Source organism: Mirounga angustirostris, unplaced genomic scaffold (assembly GCF_029215605.1).
Source record: "Mirounga angustirostris isolate CCGP_5_RB_7025 unplaced genomic scaffold, mMirAng1.0.hap1 SCAF_336, whole genome shotgun sequence".
NCBI classification, from domain to species: Eukaryota; Metazoa; Chordata; class Mammalia; order Carnivora; family Phocidae; genus Mirounga; species Mirounga angustirostris.
This window is the reverse complement of record NW_026992044.1, coordinates 24,837-34,676: the sequence shown is the minus strand read 5'-3', so window position 1 is coordinate 34,676 and position 9,840 is coordinate 24,837.

Below are 9,840 nucleotides of genomic sequence, written 5' to 3'. Positions count from 1 at the left end.
CAGATCTTTGGGGGTCTTCTAGGGATTCTTTTACCTACCAGGAAAATTTTCCTACAATGGTGGAGATTTTTTTTTAATAAAAAGGAAGAGAACAAAAGTTAGAAGTTAAAAATGGAAATGATAGAGAATAGTTTCCCCTCTACGTCTAGGTAAATTCATTTCACTTAAGAGCTCTCTTTAATCTTGGTGAAGATAGAGACCCTGAGCGAGTAAAACCAGTATTCTTCCCAACACCTGCTCTCACACAACGAGGACTAAGGATAATCAGGGAAGAAGAACCTACTCAGTCTGCATCACATGCTTCACTAGACTGGCATTGTTCCAGACGAATAAATTACTTGACTACAGAAGGAGCAGTTATATTGGAATTTCAACTAAACAACTACAATAAGAGCAAAAAATAACAATATTAACAACTATGGATTTGTGCACTTATTAATTGTTCAGAAATGTGAGATCCACAACTCTGATGTGTCTGTTGTCCAATGCTTGGTCTGTGGTATACAACAAAAACTTTTCCCTGAAAATTCGTGTGAAATTTACATCCAGTGAGATTCACAGAACCCAATTTTTTATTGTCCATTTTGTCCGGGACTCACTGCCTTATTAAAATCACCCTCTGTCAGCTATTTTTTTCTAATGTGTATTGGTTTCTTATTTAGTCAAACTTACACATTTTATTTCCACTGAATATGGAATTCTAATTCCTTATTATTTAACCTTAACTCAAATCTTACCCTTTTTTTGATAAATTAGGACACACTGGTCTTATAAAATATTATTTGTAATTATCTGCTAGTACATTCCTCTCTCTTCTTTCATTTGACAAGTGAGACATACAATAACTCAATCTTTATGTAAAGATATTTGATGAAATAATATAGATTTTACAGAATACTGTGTATGTTATTTCTATTGAATAATTCATTTTAGTGTTTCCATCCATCAAAATATAGCATTCATATAGAGTTTCTCGAATAAATTTTTTGCCCCTTATGAACAGACATATATAAATGAAGTAACTGCCTTATAACATGAACTTGAGTTGACTTATTTATTTGTATGTGGGGGTTTATACACTGATTTGTCTCCAAAGATCAGTTGAATTAATTTTTAAAAATGGAAAACATAAAAATTTTACTGTGAAGACTACAGGGAAGGTTTTAATTAAGGAGAAGGCTGACAGATTTTCCTGGTGATGACAACACAGACCTTGTTAAATTTCTTTGTGAGGACAATGAGAGAAAAGATAGGAAGGGTGCTTTTATAAAGTTATTGTTATTATTACTCAAGTCAATGAGCTGTTAAGTACAAGCTTAATTATGACCTCTGTTCGTCATCTTGATACTTAATAATGCACCAGATGTGCTTTTCCTGCTTTGTCAATTGCCTGATCTATCAGTTGACTGAGTATTCCCTGCCAAATGTGTAACTATCTTCCATCTCCAGAGGAGATAGATGGTTTATCCACATCTAGCCTCCAGGCAAGTGCCAACTCATTTTCTTCTCAAAAGATCTTGCTCCCTGGGACCTCAGGTTCCATCAGAAATTAAGCTGGACATTTGTTGCTTACTCACCACATCTTAGGTCAGAAGAAACATAGGAAACAGTATCTCAACTTGATAAGTGATTGAGCTATGTCAGATGGCAAAATAACTTTAAGTTAAACGGTTATTTTTGACATGGAGTCTTTCCAGAAGATTCACTAGCTCCAGAAGTTAATGAAATGAGTGTCCTACACAGATACAGCAAAGGAGCACTACTAATTCAAGTGCTGCTCTGCAGCTAACAATTCCGTGGAAGTCTTTCATTTATTTCTCAGAAAAGTTGAGCTCAAATTGAATAAAGAATTGTATTTTTTAAAAGATAGAGAATGAAAGATTATAAAAAGGAGTATTTTAGATTCTTATCAATGGAAAGATATAAATTATCATTTTTTTCATTCTAAACTATCCTTTTACTAATGAAGAACATAATTCTCCAATTTTCAAAGAGTAAAAACTGATATTAAATTCCAAATTTACTTACCAATTGAATTACCCTTCAACTATTTCAGGTGCTCACTATTTTTTATTTTTGGTCTTCATAGGAAAATTTAGATCATAGTTTAGGTCAAACAACAGCCTTACAATTTTTTGTTTTGTTTTGCTTTGGTTAGGTAAAGTATTCTTTACTCAAAACTCAAGAGTTAGTCGTCAGTATTGTACTGACAAATACAGCCTAGGTAACATACACAATTATTTTTGCCTTTCAGAGTAAAAGACCTTTGTTCTTTAGCAGATACACACACATACACACACACACACCTACAACTTGAAAACTGAGCTTCCGTTAGGCCCTTTCGCCATCTGTCTGTAGAAGAAATCAGTCATTTGATAGGCTTTGTCATATAGACTGACCATCTGCAATCCTGGTAACAGTATTTAAGCTATGAGATCCCAGTAGGAAATCTGTTTAAATGTGCTTTCTCAGGTCATCCAATGCTTCATGTTTTCAACTATTTTAAAAGTAAATAAAAGGGAAACCTTGGTTATATTGGGAGAAGTTTCTTTTTCAAGCAGAATGATCTAAGTAAACACTTCTGAAGATGATATCTGGATGCATACAATTTGACATTGTGCATTTCTGCAAAACTATGAGATTAGTTGAAGGTATCAATTAATAAATAGGGATTATGAAAAGTCATTTTAACAAATATAGAAGATTTTGATATATTCACAGAAATAATATAATTTTGGATATAATATTAGATAATTTTAGTTCTTTAAAATTAACATAAATTAACATAGTTACTTTCAGGAAATTTAATCCCAGAGCTGAAATAAGGCTGTCTATGCCAGACTATCAAATATATAGCTAGCACAAGCCGAATGTACTAGAGAACAAAATTAGAAGATGACTTCACGAAGAGTTCCATGGCAAAAGTCATTTCTACAAATTATAGAAAGAACTATTAGTTTCCTCTCATAAATATACAGTAAGAATATTTAGTTTAAGTTGTGAAAGGCTATCCACTCATGAAGGCTATTCATTAGATACTTAATTAAATATAAGGCATATTTTACAAAGGTACATTTTATGTGTAGCATATAATTCAATATTATCAAAATGCCTTAGTGTCCCTCAATCTTATAAAACTTAATATTCAAGAATGGGTCTGATTTCACTGTTTGTTCTTCATAAAACCAGGAAAGAGATAGTTGCAAATAATCCAAATTGTTCCTTCTATTATTAGGCATTACAGAGTCACTGAAGCATCTGTGGCCCCAACAGTCCTGCTTTCTAACTATAGACAGTCACCATGGGCTAGTGGGTACCTATATCCTCTAGATAACATAGAATGGAGCAGAGAATAAACACCTGTTCTTCAGGATCAGCACTCACTACCAGCCCTGGAGTCCTTCCTAGCAATTCCCCTATCCCTTCTACTCTACAGCTGGCCTTTTTTACTCATCCCTAACCTCAGCCAAGTTCCCTGAAGGTTATTCTTTGTCTCCTTAGATCTTTTACATACAGGTCTCTCCTCTCAGCCAGACTTCCTATTGAACTCTCTTGGCCATCTTGCCCAAATGCCACTTAACAGCTCAGGATGATCATCTGTGTCTTGTCTCTCCTTCTAGATTTAAAGTTCCTTGAGGGTATATACCATATTTTATGCCTCACTGTGATCTCATGTAAACCTACAAAGTACACTCAGTAAGTTTACATTAAGTTGATCCTAGGGCCATACAATTTCAACATAAAATTCATTGGACTGGATCAGAAAGAGTCAGACTTTAATTTACATGTTTTATTGGAGTTGGCTGCCTGAAGAGCTGTGTGGATAAAGACTGAGCAGTGGTTATCTGCTGTTTCTGTAGGACATGAGAAAGATGACACCCATGCAAATAGTTGTGATCTTAGCATGAATTCGAGGCAAAGAGTTGCAGCTTCTCATCTAAATGTTTTCGAAAGATTCTGTAGAAGTGGTCTTGCGTGAACTTTTATAGGATAATATGTACTCTTGGTCACGCTCTGCTTCTGTATTGGTCAAATGAATATTTATTTATTTCCTTTAGACCAATGGGACCAGTCTCTGGCCAGGAATCTGGGAAATGGGCTAGGTAGAGCCCAAAATGAATGCTGGCTTTTGGAGTGTAGGCTTTTAGGATTGCATAATACTATCCTTTATAATTACTGCACTCCTAATCTGTAATGATAGGCCATGTAAAAGGATATTCAGCGTCCACAAAAGACTGACTCTTCATAGTTCCTGGCTTAGTAGTAACAACCACAATGAGAATTTCTTGATTCAGAAAAGCAGAATAAAATTCTCTAAATTTCAAAGAGTAAAAATTATTATTAAATTCCATATTTTCTTACCAAGTGAATCACCCTTCAGCTACTTCAGGTGCTCACCATTGTTTTATTGATTCCTTGCTTCAAGTTTCGTTTTATCATATTTAATAGCAATTATTGACATTTTTTATGACTTCTCATAAAACTGGAGGCCAAAGCAAGTGGACTCACTTGCAAAAATTCTGAAAGTAAGATTAGTACTTCCATCTTCCAGAACTTCCTAATCCTACATACACTAAAGGAACCTGAGTGTCACCAAATGTGTGCCTTGGGTTCTCATCTCTCCATCTCACATCCTCCAGCTGCACCAACAGTTAAAGCCAATCTTGATAAAAGTTCTTTATTAGTGTGTTCTCATCAAAAAACACCATACTCTACACTAAAAAGCTAAGGAGTCAGCCAAGTTACCATTTGCCTTTCATCACTGTCTTAAATCTTGGAAGTTTAGATTTCAGAAGACCAAACAGTAGTCCATTTAGAATTATAAAGCATTATGAAACCAACAAGGTGCTTTAATTTCACTCAATTTACATTTAGGACCTCTCAGCTGCTATTTCTCAAGAGTTGCTGAGAAACAGTTTTTACTAAATCTACAGAGCATTTTAAAAAGGGTGTAATTTTCCTCCTACAACATGGAATGTAGAGAAGCTAGCTAATCAAAAGCAGGCTCTTTACTAATGTAACAGTGATACAAACAATATTAAATATTAAAAGTTTTATTCTTGGAGAAATATTTATGAGTTATGGGAAGAACTAACACATAAAAAGTATAAAAAGTAACCACAGAAACTTAAAATATTAACAGCACATACAAACAAATGGGTTAGCCTGTACTGTGAAATGGTAAATGGACTGAACAAAATATTATGTTCCATTTTCTCTTATCTACACTCATCAGAGTTAATATTGTGCAAAATGCTGGGCTATGCTATCTGTTCCCATTTGTAAAGAAGACTTCTGCACACTTTTCAATGCTCTCTTTTTCTTTTTGATAGGCAGAAAGTTTCATATATACAATTTGCGTATTTTTCTGTCAACGGTTTCTGCAGGTCAGTGTAAAAATAGAATGATTTGATCTTTTTAAAAGTGTGCTGCTTTTTGAAAGAACTTTTAAAGAAAATTTTTAGAACTGGGTGTTATACACAACTAATGAATCATTGAACATGACATCAAAAACTAATGATGTATTATATGTTGGCTAATTGAATTTAAATAAAGAAAAAAATTTTTTTATTTCATTTGTTTTTGAGGGAGCAGGCACAAGAAGTTTAGAAAGATTAGGCATACTTTATTCAATGTATTGAAATGATTTTATTTCTCTTCTGGTACACTGAGGTATGAGCCATTTAAACACTCAAATGGGGTGATCCTGTGGATGGTACAATGACAAATACCTTTTTAAAGAAACATCTCATTAGTACTTAGCTGGGAGGGCAGAGTACCAAACTGAAGGCAGAACCTAAATCCCTTTTTCAGCATATGCATTAAGAAGTAATTGTACATCTAAAACCTTTAGAGTCTTTTCAGTTTCGTTGCCCTGTCATTATAAATATGCACTGTATGGTTTCTCTTCTTTAAGAGCTTAAATATAAGGCAGGCATATACATTTCTGTCAGCACCATCCCAGTCACATCATCTCTCTCCCACATATAAATACTTACATAAGGTTAATTTATACCTGCATTTAAGAATGTTTGTATTTTGTATCCATATGATTTTAATTTTGTAGAATATTAGGTTACTTTACATTCTCTATATCATAAATCCATCTGTATCGCATCCCTCTGTCAGGAAGGCGTGTCTAGTATCTGTCCAAAATCCCTCCTGTTTTCGTGGACGTCTATTTCCTCTGTGTGTGACCTTCGCTGATACAAAAAACAGCTGTTCACCATTTTCTATGTAATGTCTTTTTACATGGATCAGACTTTGTATGTCAAACTGAATTCCGGGGTGCCACAAGAGACTTGGGTAGAAAACCCTACGTTTGATTTGGGAAAGAAAATTCTCTGTACTGATGGGAATAATTGCACCATTATACAGCTTTATTATTCATAAGCTGGCTTAGTCTTTGAAATGGAAAATTATGATCTAATTTAAATTCACACATTTAAGATATTAAGCTGATCCCTGCTGTGCAACAGCTTGAAGCGTGTATTCCAACACCGTCCTCAGAAAACTATTTCACGTGAGCCCAGGGCTGCTAAGAGTAAAAGGTGATTTTATTAAGTGTGATAAGACTTCCAAAGACCATGAAAAGAAATAACCCTTCCTCAAAGATCAATTGCTAACATATTTACATACAATACACAAAAGTACTGCCAAAGTAATTTAAGAAAACTTTTTTTTTCAAATTGCCCCCACAAATATCTACTGGACACATGCTACATCGCACTCACTATGCTTTATGACAGTGTTATTCTAGAAGGATTCCTGAGGTGGCCTCCACGGATCCTTCTCCTGGTGTTCACACCCTGTTGTGATTCCCCTCCCCTTGTGTGAAGGCAGAAGCTTGACTTGTTCCCCACAAACAGAATATGGCAAAGGTGATGGGATGTATGTAATTATGTGTATGTGATTGCATGGTTATGTACATAAGATTATAGTCCCGTCTCGCTGGGGTCTCTCTCCCTTGCTAGCTCCAAGGAAGCAGGCAGTCATGGTGGGATAATGAAGGCAAGGAAATGAAGGCGGCTTCTTGAGGCAAAGGGGGGCTCCCAGCCAACAGCCTGTTGGGGTCCCAGCCAGAACTCAGCAAGAAAAAGAATCCCTCGGTTCTACAACCACAAAGAATTGGATTCTGCCAACAGCCTGAGTGCACTTGGAAGCAGATCCTTCTCCCACTGACCCTCAGATGAGGCAGCTCTGGCTTCCCGCCCGGTTGCCTTGTGAGACCTCCCCTGAGCAGAAGACACTGTTTAGCGGAGCCTAGACCCCTTATTCACAAAAACTGGGAGATGACAAATGTGTGTTGCTTCAAGCCACTAACATTGTGGTAATATTGTTACAAAGTAGTAAATAACTAGGTCCTCAGTCTTTCTTTGTCTTTCTTGACCTTGAAGTCTTGGAAGCATACAGGCCAGTTATTTTGTACAAAGTGCCTCAAACTGCGTGTGTTTGTTTGGAAATCCCTCAATCCGATCCTCAGGATTAGATTTAGGTTCAGGAATAACATAGAAGTGATGTTGTGTCCTTCTCAGAATATCCTATTTAGAGGTTTATATGCTTGGTTTGTCCCAATATAAGTGATATTAAATTGATCACTTGGTTAGAAAGGTATCCATAAGTTCTCTCCATTGTAAAGATACTATTTCCCCATGATGACTAATAAAAAACTTATGAGGAGATACTCCATTCATCATCAAACTCTCACTGATTAGTTTTAGTAACCATTAATGATTCTCTTACTACATAATTCCTTTTGTATTCATTAGTTAGCATTCTACTGTAAGGAACATTCTCTTCTTTCCTATTTACTTACTTATCTAGTGATTGACTTATAGCAGAGTGAAATTACAGTTTCTTATTTTAGTCAGCTGTTAAAATTTGTTACTATTACTGTATCCCAATTTTGATATTTAAATTGCCCTAGATTTGTCCATTGGAAGCTCCCTGCAGATATATCCTCTGTCCTTCTGATATATTGCCATCTTTTCAAGCCTTTCTAATTTTCTAGCAAAACAAGATTTTCCAGGCTTATCTAATACTTTCTGTGTCCTAGACCTGGAATTTTTTCTCCACAGACTTCTGATTCCTTTTAAAGTGAAGAATGGTTTTTAGACACCAAAATCTGGGTACTAACTGTACTCATTGCTACTGGAATGTCATAGCTTCTAGTACTTCTCAGTGACAGAGCTGAAGTAGATACAGAGATATATCCAACAAAATATGTGTAAGACAAATATACTAAAAACTACATTACTGGGAGACATTTTAAAAGACTAGAATAAATGGATAAATCCACTATGTTCATGGATTATAAGACTCATTATTATTAAGTTGTCAATTATGAAAATGTCTTAGCATCTTACAAGGCTGCAAGTCTATATATTGGCTGGGATTGTGGTCACATCTGGGGCTCGAATGGGGAAATATCGACTTCTGCACTCACACAGGTTGTTAGCAGAATTTAGTTCCTTGTATTTGTAAGACTGAGGGATCCATTCTCTTGCTGACAGGAACTCCTTGTAGGCTGTCAGCTGGAAGGTACCCACAGCTCTTAGAAACTGCCTGCATTTCTTCATCATGTGGGATTTCTCCCCGTGATACAACTCACACCCACACACAACCCCACATGTTTAATTTTTAACCTCCAATTCCATTTCAACACCACAATGTACCTTCTAGTCTTCCCCCTTCAATAGTGAGGAAACTGGATCATAAGTGCAAATATATTATAAGTGCAAATATATTAATTTTCTCAAGCCTGGAATACACTGGAAGGTTGCAAAGGGGACAGAATATACTGTATGGGATTTGAATGAAAAAAAAGCAGGTCAGTCACTGATATGAGGAATTCTTAATCGCAGGACACAAAGTGAGGGTTGCTGGAGTGGGGGGTGGGGTGGGAGGGATGGGGTGACTGGGTAATAGACACTGGGGAGGGTATGTGATCTGGTAAGCGCTGTGAATTGTGCAAGACTGTTGAATCTCAGATCTGTACCTCTGAAACAAATAATGCAATATATGTTAAGGAAAAAAAAAAAAAAAGGAAGAAGAAGAAGGTAGCAGGAGGGGAAGAATGAAGGGGGGGAAATCGGAGGGGTAGACGAACCACGAGAGACGATGGACTCTGAAAAACAAACTGAGGGTTCTAGAGGGGAGAGGGGTGGGAGGATGGGTTAGCCTGGTGATGGGTATTGAGGAGGGCACATTCTGCATGGAGCACTGGGTGTTATGCACAAACGATGAATCATGGAACACTACATCTAAAACTAATGATGTAATGTATGGGGATTAACATAAGAATAAAAAAATTAAAAAAAAAAAGCAGGTCAGGAAAGATTTCATGACTCCTGTAATTCACATTCCTTTTTTTGAGAATTTGATCATCATTGATTTATTTTTTTCTAGTTGTATGATCAAAACCTCAAGAGTAGAGGTAGGTAGAAGTCAAATCATGCAGAACTTTGTAAGCCACATTAGAGAGTTTGGGTTTTATTCTACTACGACGGGAATTGGAGGCCTTTCTGTTAGGCCTCCATTGTGCATTTGTTTGTTGTAAATAGCATGAACAGCATTTTTAAAGTTATTTCCTGATAATGTTTATTATTTACTCAATCTTCAACTCATTCTAAAACAAGATTGGAGATGCTTAGGGCAATCCATACCAGTAAGTTAAAACATTAAAAAATCTATCAGATAGGGATAAAAAATAAAATGGAGCTGGGAAACAAGAGGTCAGGGTGAGGTCACCTTTAAGAACTTTAAAGTTACAGAGATTTGTTACAAATTTTATCTGAGATCTCTGGAGACTAGAACAGTTTGAAATAACTCATCCCCCAA